This window comes from Salmo salar, chromosome ssa17, assembly GCF_905237065.1.
Source record: "Salmo salar chromosome ssa17, Ssal_v3.1, whole genome shotgun sequence".
Lineage (NCBI taxonomy): Eukaryota > Metazoa > Chordata > Actinopteri > Salmoniformes > Salmonidae > Salmo > Salmo salar.
The window spans coordinates 43,166,951-43,173,537 of NC_059458.1; the positions used below are offsets into that span (position 1 = coordinate 43,166,951).

The 6,587-nt window shown below is 51.4% G+C and overlaps 1 pseudogene; it reads left to right on the plus strand.

Moving 5' to 3' along the window:
- LOC123728076 (general transcription and DNA repair factor IIH helicase subunit XPB-like) overlaps nucleotides 1–2,960 on the plus strand; it is a 72,977-nt pseudogene extending 70,017 nt beyond the window's left edge.
- The last annotated feature ends 3,627 nt before the right edge of the window (nucleotides 2,961–6,587 follow it).

The following is a 6,587-nucleotide window of genomic DNA, read 5'->3' on the forward strand; positions in this document are numbered from 1 at the left end:
TGGGACAAAAAAATAATATTTTTAGACAGTTTTGCTGGAGACATTCTTTTAAAGGGATAGTGGGAGATTTTGGCTGTTAACCCCAAAAGTTCGAGGCCGCGGGGATGGTACAGTCCATCACTCTAAACCTTTTTTAATAATGAAATTGTATATGGTTATATTATGTATATAAAAAAAAAAAATGATGGTGCAAAACTGAGAAATGGAATATAATTTTATAAGAAAGGGTCTTTCTCCCACGTTGGATACAGTCGCCGTCCGTTCTGAAACATCATCTTCAGGGCACCGTCCCCCATGTTACCATGCGCATAAAGCTAAATGAACATGTTGAGATCGGGAACGAGGAGGAGGAGGAGGAGGCGGCAGAGATGAAGAAACAGCCTTATTGTCTGAGAAAAGTGAGGCAAGGAAACCCCGAAATGTTTAATTAGGTCTATAATTATCAGCCTTAACGGTTAAATGCGGCTGGCTTTATAAATCATCCATATATATCTACAGCAATAGGACGGATCCTGCTTCTGTTGCCTGTTTGAGTGTTTCTTTAATAGACTACTGATTCCGTGCAGTGTTATTTTTTTATATCCAAGGGGTACTGTACTGTGATGGCCTCTGCATTGGGGGTTGGGGAGGCTGTGAAACCCTTACTGCCGTTGTCGCGCTCAAGAGTTTTCACACATCTGACTTCACACTTCAGTGCTAATTGAAGGTGCTGTTCAGTAGCCTTATTTACTTAGCTTTTATATAACAACATTTACCAAGAGATGAATATTTAACAATTTCCGGGTTCTGCTGTGTTTCCTTCTGCAGGTTTTTGTTTGTAAGAATCCATTCAGTTAATTTTGTCCAAAATCAAGGTTTCAGGTATTGTATTTTTGATTTGGTTTGATTGTTTTGATGTAGAGGGTAGTATCCTGTATAAGTCCTTGTGTAAATAAAAAAAAAATAAAAAAAATGTTTATTTACATTTATCCAATTATAAATATATTTTTGGGCAGAAGAACTCAGGGAGCCCATGGTCTCTCTGTCCCCCCCTCTTCTCTGCGCCCCCACAACCCCTGCTCTCGGTCCGGATCACATGTAAACGGCAGATACTGAATGACCTATGGAGCTCTGAGTTTCCAGAATGTACTTTCAAGGACAAAGTATTTTTAATTTGACCTGATCACAGAGTTGGGGGAAGAGTGCTCTAGTTTGCTCCGGCTCAAATTAAGCACTGATCTAATCTCTGTCCTTCCCCCTCTCTCTCTCTCTCTCTGTCCTCCTCCTCTCTCTCTTCCTCCTCCCTAATCTCCCCCTCTCTCTCTGTCCTCCTCCTCTCTCTCCTCCTCTCTCCTCCTCCTCCTCCTCCTCCTCTCTCTCTCTCTCTCTCCTCCTCTCCACCAGGTCATCACTAAAATGGCGGGTATGGAGGAGGATAATGTGATGTTCTCCTCCAGAGAGGAGCAGTACCAGCTGCTCCAGAAGGTTCTGGCTGCTACAGACCTCGACGCAGAGGAGGAGGTGGTCATCGGAGAGAATGGACGGCCAATGGTATGCACGCCTCTTACCAATCAATCAATCAATCAATCAATCAATCAATCAATGAAATGTGGACATTGGTCTAGTTATGTCTAGTTATGAAGTCAGGGATTTAAAAACCTTACTTACTGTCAGACAGTTATGAATCTATTACCATTTGGCAATAAACTCTCTCTCTCTCCTCCAGTTCTATATTATAAACTCTCTCTCTCTCTCCCTTCAGATCTTTCTTATAAACTCTCTCTCTCCCTCCAGATCTATATTATAAACTCTCTCTCTCTCCTCCAGATCTATATTATAAACTCTCTCTCTCTCTCTCTCTCTCTCTCTCTCTCCCCTCCAGTTCTATATTATAAACTCTCTCTCTCCCTCCAGATCTATATTATAAACTCTCTCTCTCTCCAGATATATATTATAAACTCTCTCTCTCTCTCCCTCCAGTTCTATATTATAAACTCTCTCTCTCTCTCCAGATCTATATTATAAACTCTCTCTCTCTCTCCAGATCTATATTATAAACTCTCTCTCTCTCTCTCCCTCCAGTTCTATATTATAAACTCTCTCTCCTCCAGTTCTATATTATAAACTCTCTCTCTCTCTCTCCAGATCTATATTATAAACTCTCTCTCTCTCTCTCTCCCTCCAGTTCTGTATTATAAACTCTCTCTCTCTCTCCCTCCAGTTCTATATTATAAACTCTCTCTCTCTCTCCAGATCTATATTATAAACTCTCTCTCTCTCTCCAGATCTATATTATAAACTCTCTCTCTCTCTCTCCAGATCTATATTATAAACTCTCTCTCTCTCTCTCCCTCCAGTTCTATATTATAAACTCTCTCTCCTCCAGTTCTATATTATAAACTCTCTCTCTCTCTCTCCAGATCTATATTATAAACTCTCTCTCTCTCCCTCCAGTTCTGTATTATAAACTCTCTCTCTCTCTCCCTCCAGTTCTATATTATAAACTCTCTCTCTCTCTCCTCCAGTTCTATATTATAAACTCTCTCTCTCTCTCCCCTTCAGTTCCAGCGGAGGCCTGGTACCATGAGCTCCATGTCTGGGGCTGATGACTCTGTCTACATGGAGTATCGTTCTAGAGGCAGCAGGACCCACATGGGCAACAACATCCACCCGCTCTTCAAACGCTTCAGGAAGGGCCGTAGGGCCCTGCTCTAATCCGCTGCACTATATAAGGAATGAGGTGTTACTGTGGGATGCAGCCAGACCGAGGGCCAGGCGAGAGGTAGCCGTTATGGGCCCTGGGAGGACGTAGCCGTTATGGGCCCTGGGAGGACGTAGCCGTTATGGGCCCTGGGAGGACATAGCCGTTATGGGCCCTGAGAGGATGTAATGTTCTCTGTGTGTTTCTGGGCCCTGGGAGGACGTAATGTTCTCTGTGTGTTTCTGGGCCCTGGGAGGACGTAATGTTCTCTGTGTGTTTCTGGGCCCTGGGAGGACGTAATGTTCTCTGTGTGTTTCTGGGCCCTGGGAGGACGTAATGTTCTCTGTGTGTTTCTGGGCCCTGGGAGGACGTAATGTTCTCTGTGTGTTTCTGGGCCCTGGGAGGAAGTAATGTTCTCTGTGTGTTTCTGGGCCCTGGGAGGACGTAATGTTCTCTGTGTGTTTCTGGGCCCTGGGAGGACGTAATGTTCTCTGTGTGTTTCTGGGCCCTGGGAGGACGTAATGTTCTCTGTGTGTTTCTGGGCCCTGGGAGGACGTAATGTTCTCTGTGTGTTTCAAGGCCCTGGGAGGACGTAATGTTCTCTGTGTGTTTCTGGGCCCTGGGAGGACGTAATGTTCTCTGTGTGTTTCTGGGCCCTGGGAGGGACGTAATGTTCTCTGTGTGTTTCTGGGCCCTGGGAGGACGTAATGTTCTCTGTGTGTTTCTGGGCCCTGGGAGGACGTAATGTTCTCGGTGTGTTTCTGGGCCCTGGGAGGACGTAATGTTCTCTGTGTGTTTCTGGGCCCTGGGAGGACGTAATGTTCTCTGTGTGTTTCTGGGCCCTGGGAGGACGTAATGTTCTCTGTGTGTTTCTGGGCCCTGGGAGGACGTAATGTTCTCTGTGTGTTTCTGGGCCCTGGGAGGACGTAATGTTCTCTGTGTGTTTCAAGGTCCTGGGAGGACGTAATGTTCTCTGTGTGTTTCTGGGCCCTGGGAGGACGTAATGTTCTCTGTGTGTTTCTGGGCCCTGGGAGGACGTAATGTTCTCTGTGTGTTTCTGGGCCCTGGGAGGACGTAATGTTCTCTGTGTGTTTCTGGGCCCTGGGAGGACGTAATGTTCTCTGTGTGTTTCTGGGCCCTGGGAGGACGTAATGTTCTCTGTGTGTTTCAGACAGAACACGGTTCTGTATCGCCACCAGAACCTCAGTCGGCTTTAGGGTTTTAGGTATCCAGAGATGGATACTAAATGTTTTATCTTTCTCGTCATATTTCATTAATAATAATGTGTTTTTGTCATGACGTTGTAATGTGTTTAAATAAAACAGGAATTTTTGGGATTCATTTGTATGTTTTTGGTTTCTTCTCCCAGAATCAGTTTGTCAACCAAGTGTGATCCAAACGCTGTCACTCCTCTACCTCCCCTCTACCCTCCCTCCCTCTACCCTCCCTCTACCCTCCCTCTACCCTCCCTCTACCCTCCTCTACCCTCCCTCTACCCTCCCTCTACCCTCCCTCTACCTTCCCTCTACCCTCCCTCTACCTTCCCTCTACCCTCCCTCTACCCTCCCTCTACCTTCCCTCTACCCTCCCTCTACCCTCCCTCTACCTTCCCTCTACCCTCCCTCTACCCTCCCCCCCACCCTCCCTCTACCCTCCCTCTACCTTCCCTCTACCCTCCCACTCCCTCTACCCCCCCCCACCCTCCCCCTCTACCCTCCCTCTACCCTCCCTCTACCCTCCTTCCCTCCCTCCTCCCTCCCTCCTCCACCTCCCTCTACCCTCCTCTACCCTCCTCTACCCTCCTCTCTACCCTCCTCTACCCTCCCTCTACCCTCCCTCTACCCTCCCCTCTACCCTCCCCTCTACCCTCCCTCTACCTTCCCTCTACCCCTTCCTCTACCCTCCCTCTACCCTCCCTCTACCCTCCCTCTCCCTCCCTCCCCTACCCTCCCTCTACCTCCTCTCACCTCCCTCTACCTTCCTCTACCCTCCCTCTACCTTCCCTCTACCTTCCTCTACCCTCCATCTACCCTTTCCTCTACCCTCCCTCTCTACCCTCCCTCTACCCTTCCCTCTACCCTCCTCTACCCTCCCTCTACCCTCCTCTCACCCTCCTCTACCTTCCCTCTACCCTCCATCTACCCTCCCTCTACCCTCCCTCTACCTTCCCTCTAACCTCCCTCTACCCTCCCTCTACCTCCTCCTACCCTCCCTCTACCTCCCTCTACCTTCCCTCTAACCTCCCTCTCCCTCCTCTACCCTCCTCTACCCTCCCTCTACCCCCCCTCTACCCTCCCTCTACCTTCCCTCTACCCTTCCCTCTACCCTCCCTCTACCTTCCCCTACCCTCCCCTACCCTCCTCTACCTCCTCTCTCCCTCTACCTTCCCTCTCCTTCCCTCTACCCTCCCTCTCCTCTACCCTCCTCTCCTCCTCTCCCACTCCCTCCCTCTACCCTCCTCTCCTCTACCTCTCCCCTCTACCCTCCCTCTACCTCCTCTCCCCTCCCTCTACCCTCCCTCTACCCTCCTCTACTCCTCCCTCTACCCTCCCTCTACCCTTCCTCTACCCTCCTCTACCCTTCCTCTACCCTCCCTCTACCCTCCCTCACCCTCCTCTCCTTCCCCTCCTCTACCCTCCCTCTACCCTCCCTCTACCCTCCTCTACCCTCCTCTACCCTCCCTCTCCTCTACTCTCCCTCTCCTCTACCTCCCTCTACCCTCCCTCTACCTCTCCTCTACCCTCCCTCTAACCTCCTCTACCCTCCCTCTACCCTCCCTCTACCCTCCTCTCCCTCTCTACCTCCCTCTACCCTCCCTCTACCCTTCCTCTACCCTCCCTCTACCCTCCCTCTACCCTCCCTCTACCTCCCTCCCTCCTCCCCTCCCTCTACCTCCTCTACCCTCCCTCTACCCTCTCCCTCTACCCCTCCCTCACCCTCCCCCTCACCCTCCCCTACCTCCCTCTACCTTCCCTACTCTCCTCTCTCCCCCTCCCTCTACCCTCCTCTACTCTCCCTCTACCTCCTCTACCCTCCCTCTCCCTCTCCCTCTACCCTCTCCTCTACCCTCCTCTACCCTCCCTCTACCTCCTCCTCTACCCCTCCCTCTCCCTCCCCTCCCTCTACCCTCCCTCTACCCTCCCTCACTCTTCCCACTCTCCTCTACCCTCCCTCTAACCTCCCTCTACCCTCCCTCTACCTTCCCTCTACCCCCTCTACCCTCCTCTCACCCCTCCCTCTACCCTCCCTCTACCCTCCCTCTACCCTCCCTCTACCTTCCCTCTACCCTCCCTCTACCTTCCCTCTACCCCTCCCTCTACCCCCTCTCTCCCTCTACCCTCCTCTACCCTCCCTCTACCCTCCCTCTACCCTCTCCTCTACCCTCCTCTTACCCTCCTCTCACCTTCCCTCTACCCTCCTCTACCTTCCCTCTACCCTCCCTCTACCCCCTCTACTCTCCCTCTACCCTCCCTCTACCCTCCCTCTACCCTCCCTCTACCTTCCTCACCCTCCTCACCCTCCCTCTACCTCCCTCTACCCTCCCTCTACCCTCCCTCTACCCTCCCTCTACCTCTCCTCTACCTCCTCCTCCTCTACCCTCCCTCTACTCTTCCCTCTCCTCCTCTACCCTCCCCTCTCCCTCCCTCTCCCCTCCTCCTCCACCCTCCCTCTACCTCCTCTCTACCCTCCCTCTACCCTCCCTCTCCCTCCCTCTCCCTCCTCCTCTACCCTCCCTCTACCCTCCTCTCCCTCCTCTACCCTCCCTCTCCTCTACCCTCCCCTCTACCTCCTCCCCTCTCTCACCCTCCCTCTACCCTCCTCTACCCTCCCTCTACCCTCCCTCTACCCTCCTCTACCCTCCCTCTACCTTCCCTCTACCCTCCTCTACCTCTCCTCTCTACCCTCC